Source organism: Spodoptera frugiperda, chromosome 9, assembly GCF_023101765.2.
Source record: "Spodoptera frugiperda isolate SF20-4 chromosome 9, AGI-APGP_CSIRO_Sfru_2.0, whole genome shotgun sequence".
Taxonomy (NCBI): domain Eukaryota; kingdom Metazoa; phylum Arthropoda; class Insecta; order Lepidoptera; family Noctuidae; genus Spodoptera; species Spodoptera frugiperda.
In genome coordinates, this window is record NC_064220.1 from 8,446,134 (window position 1) to 8,466,136 (window position 20,003).

General features: G+C 35.8%; 1 long non-coding RNA gene across 1 annotated transcript; it reads left to right on the plus strand.

Annotated features, from left to right (window-relative positions):
- Positions 1-2,301: 2,301 nt before the first annotated feature.
- On the plus strand, positions 2,302-6,822 carry LOC126911036 (uncharacterized). The gene is made up of 3 exons (XR_007705596.1): positions 2,302-2,852; positions 3,002-3,860; positions 6,530-6,822. It is a non-coding gene; the product is annotated as an uncharacterized LOC126911036 (long non-coding RNA).
- The last annotated feature ends 13,181 nt before the right edge of the window (positions 6,823-20,003 follow it).

A 20,003-nucleotide genomic window follows, 5' to 3' on the forward strand; every position in this document is an offset into this window, starting at 1 on the left:
AGTTTCTGCTTTTAAATCAAACAGTAATAGTAATCGAACATAACAATTGAAAAGCAATTTTACCAACAAAATCCTAGATATCAATCATAATAACTAATTCCAAAAATATCAAACAAAAATATACAACTATCGACACCACCCCATCCCTAGTCGGACCGCAGACCACACGGGCCGGTAGGCACGAAAAGTCGCTCCCAGCTCAAATATATTAGAATATCTATTACCCTACGTGCCTCGCAATGAATGGACATTTCGTTTGAATCCCGGGTACGGTCATACCTTCCTATGTATGTATATACAGAGGAAGACTAAATGAAATGAATTTTATGATTATATAATGGAATGGCTGATGGGTTATTGATTAATACTTTTGTAGGGGGTTTTTGAGGTTGAAAGTTGTGTTTGCTTTGTTCAATGGGCTCATTGAGTATTGAGTTGTGTGTTGTAGCTACATAGGATGATTATTTATTTGCTTACAACTCATTTTATGAATTGTGGGAGAGCTTCAGCACGAACAGGCCGGCTCGACCGGAGTGATACCACGGTCTCACTGAAAACCGACGTGAAACAACGCTTGCGTTGTGTTTCGTTGTGTGAGTGAGGTTACCAGAGGCTCAATTACCCTCCTTCTCAATCTTCTCAATCCCCGATTCCACAAAAAGCCTTAAATTCCTAACCCCCAAAAAGCCGATAACGCCACTGGTGTTTCAGGTGACCATGGCCTGCTTACCATCAGGTAAGATAGAATTTAACGTATACATACATACTTATGCACATACAAACATACCCATATACATACATAGAAATACATAGATTAGTAAATGTTAAACTAGCTTTCACGGTGCAAGCAAGCATGACTAATTAGCTACTTCTTGTCCAACTACTGAAACAAAATCTTGTCATTTACTACTATGCAAATAAGTATATTACCTGATTCTAGAAACAAAACAAAGTAAAACTCATTAATATACTTTACCCAACTTATTTCTTACCAATCTTAAAAACTTAACAAACACTGCACCACACAAATACCACATTTTTTTTCCAGAAACTGAACGAAACACGCGGTAACTCAGCAACTGATTTCAGCTTTCCGAATTCGTCGTTTATATACGAACCTTATCTTCGCTGAAGCTGAAATCTGCAGTCGAGCTGAAAACCAGGGGTTTCTATTAGATGCGCATGAGTTGTATGGAGGCTTAAGAGGTTCCAATTTGTTTCAGGCTTGTTACGTGTTTAATCTTGTTTGAAAGTTTGGCAGGTATTGGGCCGATGTGGAACATCTGAATGTCTGATCGTAGTTGGCATAGTTTCCTAGGCTTATTGATTTTTGGGCTATAGATAGTCGAATACATAGACTGCTTCGTTGGTCGAGTGGTCGCCAGTACGGCTGCTGGACCAGGGGTCTCGGGTTCGAATCCTGGGTCGGGCAAAGTAAACTCTTTTAGTAAGGCTTTTTTCGGTCATTCGAAATTTTCTCAGTAGTAGCACGGAGTCGGGAATAGTGCCCAGTATATTGCAATAGGCTCACCACCTATTACATGGGACAAATGGTGAAAAGTGGGTATACATTGTACAGTGGCATTACGTGCCGTAATATGCACCTCTGCCTACCCCTTCGGGGATAAAAGTGTGACGTTGATGAAGATGACGAGATAGTCGAAATTGGGAAGTGAATTTTGGTAAATTATACATATTTTAAAAACAATCTACTATAGAAGGTATGAAGCTGGAAATAAAACCATTTTATTTGTTCATGTATTTATAATTAATATTAAGTGACTGCACAGTAGGCGCGGTGACTGGGCAACCCAGCGTGTAGTGGGTTCGATTCTCGCACGGAGCAACCCTTTTAAATCCTAATTAAAATTATAATTACCAACAATTAAAAATGAACACATTTGACTTTTACCAGCGTGCAGTGGGTTCGATTCTCGCACAGAGCAACCCCAATTACAACCAACATTTAAAAACAAAACAATTTTTTTATTTTTTTTATAACTAGATTCATGTCCAAAGCCCCTCAATTATGTAACAGACTCTCGCAGCTAACTAGGAGACACAGTACACAAGTTGTGCAGCACAAGTCATTAAAGAGCAGTTAGCGAATTCTTGAACAGTTGGGGCGCAGTGCGCTGCGACCGGCTTCAGACAAGTTTGTCTCTTCAAGTATGGGGGACTATTCACTAAACGTACGAAAATCGTAAAGGTGATGTATTTTATTGGTTTGCGAAATAATAGCCTATCGGCTTGCTTTTCGTAAAATATACATACAGTTGTTCATGGAACAGTTTTTAAAGGAAACATCTATACATATAATAAAATCGTAGAAAAGTGCTGTCTGTACATTGAAAATAAAAATAAAAAAAATAGCAGGGGTTATTGTTATGTCGATGTCGAACCCAAAAATGTAATTAACTTTTTTTTGTCTGTTTGTCTGTTTGTCTGTTTGTCTGTTTGTCTGTTCGTCTGTGCGCGCTAATCTCAGAAACGGCTGATCCGAGTTGGATGCGGTTTTCACGAATATATTGTGGGATGCTTAAATTTACATTTAGTGTTTGTTTCATGTCAATCGGTTCATAAATAAAAAAGTTATGTCAAATTAAAGAATCACGTCGAACATTCTATGCTTATACCATTAATCTCCGCAACTATTTGACGGATTTGGTTGAAATTTGGTACAGATATAGTTTAGAACCTTAGAAAGGACATAGATATATTTTTATTTCAAAAATCAAAAAATAAAAATAAGAAATAAATTATTTATAAATAATTCTATGTCGATCGTTACACGACTTCGGTTCATGTTATTGTTTTAATTCATCGAAAAAAAGTAAATAAATAGTAAAAAGGTATGAAAAAAATAATATCAATATAATAAAACATTTAGTACAAAGAAAATGCTCTAACGGAGTATAGATAATTCTATGTCGATCGTTACACGACTTCGGTTCATGTTATTGTTTTAATTCATCGAAAAAAGTAAATAAATAGTAAAAAGGTATGAAAAAAATAATATCAATATAATTAAACTTTTAGTACAAAGAAAATGCCCGAACGGAGTATAAATAAATAATCCAAGTTGTCTTTATCCTCGATAGATGGCGTTGGGATCGAAATAGATCGCGCTATGGTTTCGTTACATTCATTTGGTTGGGTATCGGCCGAGCGCTTCGGTACTATCGTAGAAAAAGTGTATATCAGTCGTATGATTATTTGTCTGTAGTGGTCCTGCTGTTTCGTATATTCTAAATTGGTTTCGTTGTATTTGTCAATTAATAAGTTTATTTCGACACCCGCTAAGTATAAGTATGTATCTGCCAGATACACGAAATGGTTTTTATTGCATTTTTAGCTTCAACGTACCTGTATCTATCCAATAAAAAAATATCAAAAAAATTGTAACAGCCGAACATGGTTTTTTTCAGACGCATAAGTATTTATCTGAATTAATTAGGAAATAAATACAACGTACAAATATGGAAGTTCCAGTTAAATAGTAGTACGCGGGGGGATCGAGACGCGGGGTGCGGGCATCTGCCGCTCGCTCAGTTCTTCGCGGTAACAGCGAGCGGCACGCGCGAGCGGTGCGTTATATTTTATTAATATAGTGAACGCTATAAATTTTTAGTATCGTTAAAGCAAAATGCAATTAAAAGGCGACAGAATCTCACCATGTCACCACCAAATGAGATTTATTCGTCACCTAGACAAGGTAAGTCCTAATAATAATTATTATGGAATTTTAGCCATTCCCGGTGCATAAGTGTGTATCTACGTAGTTACACATTTATACACTGGATTCAATTTTAATTGTAAAATGTATCTAGGCACTTAACTACTTATTCCATGGATATCGCGTAAAATTAAGGTAATTAACTAACTTATACATCGTTATACATTGGAATTCAACTAGAATATAAATATTTATCTATACACTTACATAGTTATGCTAATAATTATTTATCGTAAACAATGATGTTTAATCTGATTTTGATTGTTTTCAGATAGTTCAGTACACTACAAATGCTACAAATTGCAAGTGTTTGTGATCATGTGAACAGTTTTACACCTTTTTTAAGGGTGGAAAATATTCCCCTGGCTTCTCCCGCCCGGGCGAGGCGAGAGGGAGTGTCAGACTCTTACTGACTAAAAACCACCTCTAGCAGTCTGCAGCTCCTGGTCGGGACTTTCTCTGTGGTAGTCTGATGGCTGTTTGAGGCACGCGCGGAACGCGAGGCGCCGTTCGTTCGGGTCTGGTTCCGGTAGGGCAGCGACCTTGGTCGCCGTCCGCAGGCCCGTGCTTACAATGGCCGAAGATCATCTCGCGATCCCCGACGCCAGGAGTATCTCCCGCGATGGCTGTGACATCCGGTTACATCGCCGACTACATCCAGACGTTTCCTCCCACCTTATCAGAAACAGACACCTACCGAAAGTCCCATCCCTGGCAAGCACCTGTGTCAGGCGGTATAGCGTCTCTCAAGCCGCTCCTCTTAGAGAGGACTTACTGCTGCAATAACAGCAAGCCCATGATATCATGCTGGACCTCGTCCCGGAACGCACTAATCTGGCACGGCAGCGGAGACTCGCCCTGACGACGCACATCAGCGCGCAAACTGACTCCAGATCCTACGGCGGTCATCCGGCAAGCTGCCGCCTCCTCGGAGATCGTGCGATATCCACAGATCACCCGGACTGCCTTTGAGACGTGAGCAGCTCCCGAGTTGGGTGCCGCATCAGGTTTGGCGCCGTCGCTACGCCGACGATCGATCGATCTCGATCATACCCTGAGTATGATCGAGCGAGAAGAACTGGGATGCCGTTTCCACCTTTTGCGAGGCAGTCATGCCAGCTAAGGAGGAGGAATGAACCACGTCATGCCGTAGTCATTGCGCGAGACACTCCTGGCGTCGGGGATCGCGAGATGATCTTCGGCCATCGTAAGCACGGGTCTGCGGTAGGCGATCAAGCTCGCTGCCCTTCCAGAACCAGAAACCAGGCGCCGTTTGTTCGGGACAAACGGCGCCTCGTGTTCCGCGCGTACCTCAAAGACTACCACAGATGAGGTCCAGTCAAGCCTGACCCGGAGCTGCGGACTGACTAGCGAGGTACTGAGGCTCCAGATCGAAGAACAAGAGTAGGAATGGGCTAATTTTTTGTCAGTAAGAGTCTGACACTTTCTCTCACCTCGCTCAAGGCGGGAGAAGCCATAGGATGATTTTCGCCACATTAAAAAAAAAACAACGAAGCGGGCCGTTTATCCGGTAATCGTTACCGCGTTAAACGTTAAACAGCAGCTACCTGGACCTTCCTATTCAACCTATAACCCTTAATTTTCATTTATTTATTTACCTTACTTGTTGATTAGATTTAGAAATATTTAATTAGAAAATTTTAAATAAGAAAAAAGAAACATTTAAAAATATAAAAAGCAGTAGCCCACCAGTAAATCCAAGCTACCGGCGGTCAGGGCTCAAGATCCCTCTTGAGGAATTTCTGGACAATACGCGCTGTGTCCAGAAGTACTGCCTTCTGCATCAGGCTCTTGATCCAACCGTCTAACTTTAGCCTACTCAGGTGTTGGTCGAGGCTTTTAGCTTTGAGGCAATTGGCAGATACGACTATCGGCACAATTATTGCCAAATCTATATCCCCCATGTCGACAACCTTATAAACTAAATCAAGATATTTACTGGCTTTATCTTTTTCAGCTTTCGGGAGATTCTCGACTTGTGGGATTGTTATATCAATTATCATTATGCGACGGCTTGGTCGATCTATCACCACAATGTCAGGTTTGTTAGCAACAATTGTCCTGTCTGTGATGATAGTTCGATCCCAATACAGTGTGACATCTCCATTTTCAAGAACTGGGTCAGGCAGATACTTATAATTCGGCACTTCAGTTTCAATAAGTTAGTATTTTAAAGCAAGTTGTTGATGAATAATCCTGGCTACAAGATTGTGTCTATGCAAGTACTCTCCGTTAGCTAAGTGAGAACAACCCGAAATTATATGTCGAATGGATTCCCCTGGGCGATGACATGCCCGACAAATGTCAGCCGTTCCATCCTTTATAATTTACCTTTATAATTTACTTTCTTTCCATAACTATATAATATAACTATATACTATAACCCATTATTGTTACAATAATCTTTCCGAAAATGACCGCAAAATAATATATTTTAACCCTGGATAAAACCGAAGTTATTGGTTTCCCAGTTTTGGTGCCATAATAAAAAATGCTCAAGGAGTCAAGTACTAACAGATTATTATATGTTTCGACCTTTGTTCATTTTTCTACTTGCTATCTTGTTTTTAATTTGATTCCTAATAAAAATAAATCAAGCCTCTTACTTCAAAATAACAAGATTTATTAAAAAATAGTTAATAAAATTTAGTTACATTAATAACATTAGTGTTGTAATCACGGTGATAAAATAGGTAACTAACCGTTACATAAAATACTTTCATTGTAATATCCAGTCAAAACTAAGTATCTGGCAGTTAAAGCATTTACAAGGATAAATATTCCATTGAAAAAGTGTGGATGTGGCAGTTAGAGTATTTTGATACATTCTAAGACCGGAGTAAAATTATCTATGTGTTATAAAACAAAACCATAAACCTTTACAAACAAAATTTCCTTGTAAACATAAACTGTACTTAATTTTAAACTCAGTTACCAAATTTCAAACCATAAATCCTTAAAATGACAAAGATATGACAATTTATAATTTTTGCAATCTTAAATTCGCTCTCCTGTAAAATTTAACTTTTTCAGTTACTTACTTATACTTAGGACGTGTCGATTTGTTGGGTTTTCCTGGTTTTTTGGTTAAACTATTTAACGTAGGTTTAGTTTGATATCGATTATTAGTAGTTACTGTAGTTAGTTTTTTTAATAAAATTGTAAGTCTAATTTATAAATTAATTAGATTAGATTTAAGTCGTTTCTTTTAAATTATTTAGTTTAAGCTTGGTTATTATAGCATAGAGGATAGGTTGTAATATAGTTTCTTTTTTAATTGTTATAAATTCGTAATTCGTAGCTTTCTTTAGTTTAAGTTAGTTTAAGTCCGTTTTTAAACTATTTTTTCAATGCCCTAAGTGAGTATACATCTATTAAATTCAAACGCAGAGCTCATTATGTTGATTTTTGAAGAGTTCCCTGGAATATCTTCCACATCTCATTTTTGAAGAGATCCCGCGAGATCGGGAACTATGTGGTTAAAACCAAAAATTTGCCGGAAGTCACTATTCCACGCGAACGAAGTCGCGGGCAAAAGCTAGCAAAGGAAATAAAATTGCAATTTGTTAGGCTCACTTTAGGACAAACAAATAATTTTATTCAAATCATGATTTTTACCTTTTTTTTAATTTCTTTTTAGGTTTTTTTAAGGTGTAAATTTAATCATTGTTATTATTATTTAAGTACCGTACATATCTACATATATTATATATTACAGTTAATTCATTTTAGTTTATTCATTAATTTATTGTGTTCAGAAGTTTGTAAAATAAACACTTAAATCCATCTTAGTTAATCATGATTGATATAATATCAACAAAACAATAAGGTAGGTCTTATAAGGAATACAATAATATAAAATATCGAATAACTATGAGAATAGTTCCTGAATGCTCGTCGCCAGTCTGCCCGGGGGTCTACATAACAATGACGTGTACCCTCAAAATACTCCGCAAATTGAACTACAACTTCACTCCTACTGTCTCCCGCAACTTCAGTCGAACTTCAGTTTCAGTATTTATACTGAAAGGATTGATCTTCAGGTATATCGCACACCTAGTAATACATATATTGGCACATTTACGGTTTTCATAGCTTACCTGACTTGTATAGTTTTAATTTTATTTTTGAAAAATAAACCGTTGTTTTACTTGCTTGAGCGGGGAAACTACAATAATGGTATAATGACACTTACGACCTCTCTCGATGAATATGGAAATAAATAGATTAGTATGCACTTCTAAACACGTAAACCATATAAAGTCAATTTCACATTTTTGCAGATGTGCCAATATATTACTAGGTGAGCGATATCTTCATCTATCGTTTCTATTTGTATGTATATAGGAGATTTGAATATTAAAGGATATATATATATTGATAAAAAAATAAAGAAAAAAGTACTTAATTAGTTTCATTGTATTTTTTTAAACATAATTATTTTCATCCATCAATCAAATTCAAACTTCGAATTATCTTACTAGTTCAGAAATAGAAATGATTATAATGAGATATCTGGTACATTTCAAGCTAGCTTTGACCTAATGAGCTGCGGAATGCCTAGAGCGTAACTGAGGCTCCGGCTCGAACAACAGAAGTAGGAACGGGGTGATTTTAGTCCGTAAGAGTCTGACACTCCCTCTCGCCTCGCCCAAGGCGGGAAAATCATTGAAAAAAAGATTTACCTAATAACTATTATGCCGCATAATTTTGATGACATATATGTATGCATATTTATTGCTATATTTTACACCCCTTTTTTCAACACAGAACGTAGCTGACAAAAATCACGCCGCATCACAAATTTTGGTACAAAATTCGCGAGGAATATCCGTAAAATCTTTTTTTTTCGGTCGTCACTTATCATCATAGATTAAATTTTCACCTTCAGCTAACTGAAAAAATCCATTACTTCCGCCAGATGTCACTGGAATCAAATGTCGTTAGCACAAGAGTGTTGTGGAGTTGTAAAACCATTGTTAGCTCACATATTTTTTATGTTACTGAATGAATTGTACTATTTATTTTATTTTAAAGTAAAATTACTCATGTATATAAAGTTGTTTTGGTTTTATAAATATAAAGTTACTTGTAGCATTGTAAATTGAAGCACTAAAAGTTTTGTGATTACTTGACGTCTATTTTTTTTAATTAAATATGAGTAACTGAGCTACAAATTGTTGTAATCAAAGTTTCTTAGTTAAAAAATAGATAACATTTGCTATCATGGCACATACATTATCTAAAAACAACAGCATAATGCTCCAGACACATATTTATACATATTACTATTTTTTTTTTCTAATCTCAACATAATTAACTCAACGTATTCACTGATCAAGGTGAATATGAGTGGGACCGTCTGTAGAGGGCGCCCCAGACGGATAGCGATCCGATTGGCGATATATTAAGAAAGGGCCAAATTAAAAGTACCTTTAACCGACGAGCATGCATGATTTACTTATGACTGTTGATGAAGCGAAAGAAGTGTGTAGGAACACAGGAAACCGACGTTTGCTTACCATCAGGTGATCCGTCTGCTCAAAATAAATTAAATAAATATAACACGGAAACACACACCAACTCCACGCCAGTCCCTATCCAGGCTGTACCACTGAAACACAAAGTTTTTTTAATCGGCAGACAGACGGACAGACATTAATCAATGTCGATCACTCGCAGGCACAAGTTCACCAAACAAATTGGTAAAGCGATGGAGTTTTTATGGTATATCGGGCCTTTTGTCTCCCGTGCCGAAGTACCGAGGAGTCCGGTTATTGAAAACTGATTTAGTTGATTAGAATTCGAGTGGGGCGGTGGATTAATTGATTTTGTGTTGTTGGTGGATGCGAAGTGTTATCTGGTTATGGTAATTAAAATTAAAGATGTTCAATATATTTTTTTCTTTTTTTTTTCGTAATGAAATATGGTTTATATTCACATAATACATACTAATAGTATAAGGACATACTAAATTAACTAAAAACTTGCAGTTTATTCACGTATTGCGTTCATGGCTGCCCATGATGAAGAATCCTTCTGTGATTCGAAACTAGTAGAGCTTTTCGCACGTAAGTGGTAGTTTTGAAATATGGTTTGTATTACTCAAAATTTATTCTTGATGATAACTCATTAAGCAAATGCTTTTCTCGTATATTGAAAATTCAATAAATAATATCACGAAATACAATTTTAAACAAATTATTAAAATAAACTGTAGTTTAACAAGGGATTGGATTTTAATATCTAAATGATATACATTATAGTACATTTTACTTCGAACAAAACCTCGAAAAGCCAAAATTTATTTATAATATTAACAAGATTCAAAATTTAATAAACACGCAAGGAATATGAAGAAGTTTAATTTGACTTTATAATTTGTACGGAATCGAGTAAAATTCCGGCGCTCAAGACAACTAAGTTTTGCATATTTCAGTATTAATAATTAAGAAGGCTGTATAGCGCATAAAATGCGATTTATTCCGATTTCCAGATCTCAACTTTGTTATGTGCGGATGTTAGAGGTAACTTGGTGTAGCGGTTCGATTCTTGTTTAGTAGCTGGAGAAAATGTGATTTTGTAGTTTTGTAATTGTGCATCACAGCTAATTGTGCTTCGTCAATAATGGTTATCATAAATACAGAATAATAATAAATAGGGCCACATTTTTTTTGAAGAAATAAAGTAAAAATAAATATACAAAATTGATGTCTACGTTTTTTATCTTAATGAAAAAAAATCTTCCACGTCTTTATATAAAGCCTACGTAATAACCGTAAATAACTATTAGGTTCAATTAAAATGAAACTAAAAAAATCTTCAGTAATATTATCATAATATTAAATTCACGAGTGAAGCTTCGCGCTACGCAGCTACGTCGCTACGTCGCTACGCCGTGCTACGAGCTACGCCCCCCGACTTACGTATTCGGCATTACTCGGTCGACATCACATCGTCTTCGCGAGTCGTCGGTTCTTCACGCCCCAATGCGCCCGCGCAACGTAGATCGTATTATCAGATTTGTTAAAGGATTGCGTGGATTTTCTTGACAATAAGACTTTTAAGTCTATGGTCGTAATTTATGTGATTAGGTAATTGTGTTTAGAATATTGTGCTAATGTTCAAATTTTGGTTGAGAAAATTGTAACTTTGACTTTTTTGGTAACATTTTTTGCTATCAAAATGTATAATATACAGTGGTATTGTGTGCCGTAATGTGCATCTCAGCCTACTCCTTCGGAGATAGAAAGCGTGACGGTACATATATAACATAATTAATATCGAAGTGATCAGAGTTATTTACACGAAGTAAGTTAAAATGTACTAGAATTTTATCAGTAACTACTCAGTAAGTCACACACAAAGCTCACATATCTTAGGAGGTCGTGCTCAGTAGCTCCACTGATCCGCACAGTCACGCCACTGAGCAACACTACACAGTCTGTATACTGTGTCATTTTATAGAGATGATAATACAGTAATTTCAGGGTATAATATCTAATAACGTTAGTAAAGTTGTGTTGTATTGTATTGACAATTATGTATTATGTATAATTTCTTTTACGATTTAAGCTTGATCCGATCGAGTATTTTCATAAACATTTTTCCACGAAGGTATGTTTTTTTTCTTTTTCTATCACTGCCAACAATATCCTTTTATCTAATTTCATTATTTATTTCTTTTCAGTAAAATCAAACATTAATTTACTGCCAATTGAAAACTGTTGAAAATTGAAGGCAAATCCTCCGCTAACGTCGGTCACCGGTGACCCCGATGGAGTTTAAAGTGTTAAACTGCTATTTTTGTACACCTATCATACAATTTCTGAAAAATCACAGCCCACCATCCACGATCATATAATATGATCAACAAAATTCTAAAAGCCATTGACTATAATCGCAATGCCTTTCAATCTCATCAAAGCATATTATAAGCGAGGTGTACACGAATTTATCAGCTCTATACACATGTGCATAAAATCAAATCGCAAGTGTGCACTGAGCTGAGTAACGGGCGACGAGTCGACTCCACCGCGACGCGGCGAGACGAGCCGATATCGTGCGTTTGCCATTTCACTTTATACCTATTTACTTATTATATACTCATGTAGTTAGTTGAATGTTATGTAGTTAGTTGAATCAGTCGTGGTGGCCCAGAGGTCTAAGATGCCCGCTTCTCAAGTATGAGTCGATGTAGCTCAAAACCTACAACGGCAAGTACCAAAGTAACTTTTTCCGAGTTATATGTACTTTCTAAGATTATTTAGACACTACTGACAAACGGGGAAGGAAAACATCGTGTGGAAACCTAAGCTTCTAATTTCTGATTATATAGGTAAGTTTGAAATCGCCAACCCGTGAGAAGAGGACTTTGGTCAGCCGTGACCACTTATAGGCTGCTGATGTGATGTGGTGATGTAAATGTTACATGTGTGAGGAGCACATACACTTTATAGCCATAACTAGGAACAGCAAAACTATTTCGAGAGAAAATCGGAATAAAGGGCCCCCTAATAAGAGTGCAGAGCTCGTACATATTTGGTACGTGACAGTTTTTCTTCACAATAGCACCACTGCACGGTTACCATTTGTTTAGTATTTTATACACGATGCTTTAACCTTTTCCTATGACACATGGAATCGTGTGACAAAAAATCTACAAATCGTAATGAAATGCAATGATGATTTGAAATGATTTTATGTTTCTGTAAATCGGCTACAAAAGAGCACATTTACACGTCAAAAATTATAAAAAAAAAACTAGATGAGGTCGGCATTTCCTAACGGACTACTCTGAGAAGAACTATTTCTTCTCGTAATATTCAAGACGAAAAAAAATCTAAGCTAAGTTAAAACTTAATTAAAATTAAATTGGGTAATTCTTAGATTTTTTTAATTAAAATAAAACTTTAAATTAAATTGGGTAGTCTTTCTTCATAGTACATCTTACTCGCGTAGCTTAGTATCGATGGAAACGATCACATAGTTTCACAGCTTAACTATTGCATCTTCGTAACATAGTTATACAGTATACAAGTGCAAAAACCACCCTAAGCATACATTTATTCAGTATCTTGTTAAAACTTTATGTCGTTCAAAGTAAACAAACATGAAGCTACTACGTTAATCTACCACAATACTAAACAAATATTTCAAGTTTCTACTTCAATAACCTTATCTACTATTTATATATGAGCTTATTATATTTATCAATATAGGGACACGTAGAAAAAATAATGTTCACCGTAGTGTGAAGCGATTGTGAACAAATCAACCGTCCACACGTAATCAGAACCTCATTTCTTCCACAGCCCTTCCTGGTGACACACGTACACTGTGGACTTGACATTTTATTTTATTTTTTATAATAATATAACGTTGTCCCACGCTAGGATTTTCTCCTGTGTCGTGGGTGCGTTTACAAACATACAAGTTCACATACACATAACACCCAGACCAGAAATAACAATTTGTGGATCACACAAAGAGTTGCTCCGTGCGGGAATCGAACCTGCTACACGTTACGCAGTAACCGGTTGCCGAGGCACCGTGCCAACCGTGCAGTCAAATTCAGTATAAATATTACGTATGTGTTAATCCTAGTAAATATTCTAATGCTGCTTATTGTATGCCTACGAGCCTTTGTGATACTTCTAAGATTTTTTGCGATTCAAAAAAAATAGGCAAGAACTTAGACCGATCTGACATTCGAATATTTTTTTGACCGTTACAGAGCCATGTTTCCGACCAGAGTATTAGAAAACCGATGGGAATTAACTTCGGTTATTGTCTGTGAGGCCATGGTATCACTCCGGTCAAGCCGGCTCATTCGTGCTGAAGCATGGCTCTCCATACTTAAACATTACTGGTAACGCATAACTGCATTTATCGTATTAGGTGTGCCTGTAAAGATAGATGTAATATTTAAGATAAATAAATAAATGAATAATAATAAAAAAAAATTCTATCAAAGTAGAGAAATACGAATTGTTGACGGATTTGACTAACAATTTTTTTTATATATCCTAAAATCTGAAGTCTTCAGTGTCAGTGGTCGCCTACACAATTTCCTCGAGGACAATATCTTGGTATATTCGCTTAGAAATATAATTTAATCCGCGAACAATGGACATATTGTGTGGCAAGGATCCGTGGCTTGTGGATTTTTTACTTACTTAAAAAAAAGACGGAAATACACATAAGTAAGTATGTAATATGTGACAACGTATGATACCATTTATCTCCACTTATTTTACCATCATTTTTGTGAATCAAGAATTAAAGTGGTTAGTTAGAGAAGACAAATTCTATAATAAATACTTTTTCTTTTAATGATTACATATTATAATTTTGCGATAAAAAGTGATTTTATTGCTATACTTTTAACATAACCTTTAAAATTCTTTTACAAAGAAAACGTGACAATTAAACTCCCAATATTACAATATAGGATTGCACAGTTATTATTTTCGATTACGTATTTTCACTATTTTTCATTATGTCTTCTTTGGGCAGATGGTTAATGTCTGTCTGTCTGTCGGTCAGTCCTCTAGTGAAGCTATTTGCTCGTTCCAAAGTGTAGATTCCTATGGAGAAGAATGATATGACTAGATTCAGTATAAATGACTCACATTTACAACTCATAATGCACCAAATTACTAACTTCCCTCTCTATGCAACTAGTTACAGTAATAACAATAATGATCCTAATTACGTATCAAACCATAGGCATCTACCTCCATTGTACTCACTGCACTACACTACAACACAGTAACCACTCACCTGTGAAGCAGTAACAACGCAACGTGTAACAATGGTAGTTCACTTGTATATATGTATTGTATGTATGTGTATATAGGAGTAAATTAGTACCATATAGTGTAAATGCGTATAGGTAGGGCACTTTGCTAATGGTTCATAATGCTGCGAGCTTATATATCTAGACTGAAATATTAAAATAGGAGTGTTTGTCTGTAATATTTTAACTACATGCGTATGAATATAGTATACATACGATGTAATTTATAATTTTTGTCCGTCTGTCTGTTTGTTTCTTCTAATTAAGCTCTGAAATGGCTGGACCGATTTTGACGGGATTTTATTGGCAGGTAGCTGATGTACTAAGGAATAACTTAAGGTATTTTTACTTTAAGTTATTAAGGTTCGTACCTTGCGACCAATAAATCCAAGCGAGGGAAGCTGCGGGCTACAGCTAATCTATCATATATAGTTATGTTATGGTATAGTATTAGTTGTATCTGTCCTAATTCTTTCTAAGAAAATGGTACCGTATTGGTTTAATTCGAATTATATGCCAGTTACCTCAAAATGAAACAATCCACAATAAACAAAAATTTTGTTAAAAAATCAGACAAAAATAGAACAACAGAAATTCAGTACCCTTTTCTAAACTAAACTAAAATATGATTTTCATCAACATTTTAAACGGTCCAAAAGTCACCCTTACCACACCCTAACCTACCAACTGCTATCTATTTGAAAAACCTTTTATAAGTCGTGTTGGGAACACACTAGGATTTGTGGGTATTCAGTCGGCGACGCGAGGGTAATACCCGCAATAAGATTTCAGATCACCTCGGTTTGTATTCAGCAGGGTCGGTAGACCTTATCCTGGATACTTAGATTCAAACATTGTGGATAAGAAAGCATACTATATTTTATATCTAACTAGCACACCCGGCGAACTCCGTTTCGCTACCAATTATTTTCCCTGCTTTTCTTTTGATTTTTTCCTGAATTTTCTTTGCTATAAACCTCACGGAGCCCGAGACCTTTCCAACTAATGCAAAACTGTGGATATCGGTTCGTGCTTTCTGGAGTTATAGCGTCAGGAAGGAAAACCCGATTTATTTTTATATAATTGAGATAAGTACTAGGTATACCAACTTCTTCGACAGGAAATACAGAAAATAATTTTTCATTCTTCGTCGTCTATTTTCTACTTCTAATTTTATGGGCTCCTTAGTTCATCTGGCAAACATTACACGACTGAACTGAGAGCCTTCTCTACTTACAAGGACCTTCCATAGGCTTAACAGGAAAGTTGGATATGGTTAAATCATATTATCAATCAGTTCATCATTCTTTCTCGGTATCTCTCTGCTTTCCCAAGTCTTCAGCGTTTTAATATAAGTCTACTCTTTCGGGAAATATGTTTTATTTAAACGAAAATGTTGAAAATTGAAAAAACTTTTGTTACGTTTATTATAGCACATATTCTCTGTTATCAACACACACAATTAAAATTTGTTACCAAAAAACGAATCTTAAATGATTATAATATGTAATGAAACAAAATAAAATACAATCCCCACTTTTTTACAATTCTTATCCTCAAGCAACAAATCTTAGAAAATCCGAAAGAAAACCGGGACGTGCGACTGTCACGGAGTATTGGTCACAAGATGCGGAGATTCACGATTGTTACCGGGAGCACATACACGTATATAATGTACTTTATATACATTATATAGTAAGGTCTATTGTTGACTGTATAAACCTATTGTGGAGTCACAATGGTTTATGATAACGTAACTAGGCGTATTGTCACATTTGACCGAGTTATCAATGTACATACAATACCTATGTACTGTGTCTAATGTTATGTATAAGCAGTCCTTTGTTCGCTTTTAATTCATTATAATTACGTGGGTCAAATATTATAATTATGCATTTTCCTGGGTTAAATGTAATGAATATGCTACAAATATTTTCAGACAAGATCAGCTTCTAGCCTCTTTTAAGTGTGGGAGAGCAATGCTTCGGCATAAATGGGCTAGCACGACTTGGATGTCACACGACCTAACTTTCGCAATAATCTTTAAATTCCTAACCCCCAAAAACACGCACGCACTCTGGTGTCTCTGTTATCCATGGGCAGCGGCAATTGCTTACCATTAGGTGATACCATAAAAAAGCTACTACTAAACACACTGACTAAATACTCCGAGCTGTCAAAAGTTAAAATTCATTTTACAATGGCAAGGACCTACAATATCAAACAACCCCTCAAAAACGCCCAACCGAAAATTAAATTCATTTAAAACCACATCGTAAAACAAAAACCATGTCATTAAAAAGATCTTTCTAATATGTAAAATATAATTTGTGATACCCTAAGTAGGTAATACAATTTCCAAGATATAAAGTCAAAGAGCTTTTCGCCCCCGTTTCACCCCGTTCACCCCGCCCGGCACCCCGGTTTCGCCCCGTTCACCCCGCGCAACCCGTGTGTCGTACGGTGTCGCAATAAACTTAATTACGTTAATACGACCTCAATACGTGCTGCTTATGGCGTAGGGTGTACATCAGTTAGAGATAATTATAATTATTATGGTTATGTATGCTATGAGGTGATATTTGAAAATTTTGTGAATAAAATTATGTTAAGAGGTGTTAATGTTGTAAGTTTGTTTTGTACTGTCTGTTTGATTATGTTTCTCAATGATAGGTATTTAAATGGTGCTACAGCTTAAAAGGCGTAAATAGAATCATCATTAAAATGCAAAGATCTATGATATTTTGTCATTGTCATGATATAATATAAAATGAGAATCGATTAAGTTTTCCAAACAGCAAAGAATTTTGAAAGCTTTGCAATTTAAAAGAGAACCTAGAAAAATCTCTTAATATTTTTTTATGCAACTTTAACATTTATTTAAACTTCTTTTTCAGCATCTTATACATATTTCTAAATAAGAAGAGAAAACCTATAGCAGTACTCATAGAAAACCCATTTAAGCATAATAAAGAAGTTAGACAAGCAATCCCATCCACACCTATGGTAAAGAATAGCACAAAAGGTAGCAGAAAATCTTAGATTTTTACAATTTAAAGCTGGAAACGTAGACGTGTCAATCCTCTAAGTCGAGGCAACATGTCGACAGTAGTGAGTAATTACGTGCTAATTACGTGAAGCAGTGAGCGTGCGCAATTAGCGAGTCGACGTGACGCGAGTCGCGACATGTACGAATCAAATCTTTCTTTGTCTGCTTGCTTTTTATTTAAATTTTATCTGTAAAAACTTATTAGGGTATTTTTTGGCTGAGGCGGCGATTTGGGGTTAGGTTTCGGACTTTGTTTTGTGTGAGTGATACGTTATCAGATTGGAATTTGTTTATAGTAAAGTTGTAAGGACTAAGCGGGAGGTCTTTGTTCAAGAGTGGACGTCTCTCGGCTGATGATGATGGTGATGAAGTTGTAAGTATTTGCAGAGAAGATACAACCGGTCATCAATATAATTAGATAGTATTTTGTATTAGAATATAATTTTCTAAATGAAAATATACGTGGCGGAAATAAACTATTTCGAATTTAATCACTACCTATAGTTAATACTATCGTTAACCAGTTTTAGCCTGCATATCCTTTCTACCATAAAATTAAATTTTATATTACCATTCTTCTTGTTCAATCTTCAATTAAATTTCAAGATACACAATTTATTTACTGCCAATTGATAACAAAGGACGTAAATATCCAAAAAGTTTCTCTCAACCAACCTCTGATCTCACTAAACCCCACACACTACATAACACTAGCAAACCATTTAACCGCTGCACTAACCCATCTGAAGTGCAATTACGTGCAGTCACCATATTGGATCTAGAACCGATCAGCTGATCACACGATCTGCCGCTCACGACACCAAATGATGAGAAATTTGCCGCCCGACCAACGGTTGCGTTAGTCGCTTTAAAATTGATGTTAAATTTTGCAAGATTGAGCTTGGGTATAGTGGATTTTGCGATTGGAAGTTTCATTTTAAAAGGTTAAGCGTGATTTTCCATCTGAGATGTGTTATGTAGCTATGCTACGAAGATGTAATAGCTAAGTTGTGAAACTATGTGACCGTTTCCACCGATACTACTAAGTAGCTGTACGAGTAAGTAAGAAATCCTAACATTAAAATGTTTTAATGGAATATGGGGTAAAAACTAAATAAAATATTTTTTTACCATAATATTTCATCATCTTCAAACCTTCAAGAAAAGAGCGTATGACTTTTTAAAGGGCCGGCAACGCACCCGTAACTCCTGTGGTGTAACGGGTGTCCATGGGCGACGCTGATCGCTTACCATCAGATGATCCGTCTCCTCGTTTGCCTCGTATTCCACAAAAAACTAAATAACATCCTAATATTAAACAGCTGCCATCAATACTCGTAACATTTGTGTACTTATGGAGTTGCATTATATTTTACAACAAATGTTCCACTTGACTCAAGTACGTCTCAATTTCATTCCCCTTTTGTAGGGGATTGAAACTATTGTACATACAAATTATGATAAGTACTCTTTATTGTAATAGAGTATTAAATTGTTTTGTAATTTTACTAAATAGAAGTCATTGAATTGCATTCAGCCATATCAATGGATAATTAGGTACTGATGGTCCTAGCTCGTTGAATATTGAGATTTGACTGAGATTTTTAGTACTAAAATTAAAAGTAAGAACATAAAATACGACTATGTGTCTTTATGTAAAACGACTAGTTTTGCGTATGGCTTTACCCACGTTTCCTTGGTAAATAATAGCGTGGGTCATTCCAGACTAACAATTATCTCTGTGACTTTCAATCGTTTCCATAAAATTTTCATGTTACAGACAATAGATGTTAGTAGAGTCTGATTCCTAATCTGGAGCAGCTGACTACCTAGCCAATTTACCAGGCTTCTGTTTGAAAAGCAGGAGTAAGAACTGGGTCCATAAGTGTCTGACATTGCCTCTCGCCTCGCCCAAGGCGGAGGAAGTCTTTAGATGATTTCCCCTCCTCAAAAACGGTTAACAGAGGTAAATATTTCTACTAGTCGACCACAAGGTAATGCGTAAATTCAATAAATAATGCTGATGCCTTATACTATGTAGTAGCAAAACACGCTGTACTAAAACTATCTTCTTTATTACAAAAACAAAATAAATAAGAAAAACATGAATCTCACGACCAACGACCAACAGTTAAGAATACTCAAGTAATCCCCGAATTAACTAGCTGGGGGTGAGATTGTGAACATCGATGCTACGCCTCATTAGTTGCCGTACTAATCATTGTAAAGGCTTGTGCTCAACGAGATTGGGCTTAGAAGCAATTGAAAATTGATTGAAAGGCATTTTTAAATATATTTTTGCTCATTATGGTAAAGAGAGAAAGAAAAACAGTTTATTTGCACCGATTACAAAAATAATAAACATACATAATTGATAAAATAAAAATACGGTACAT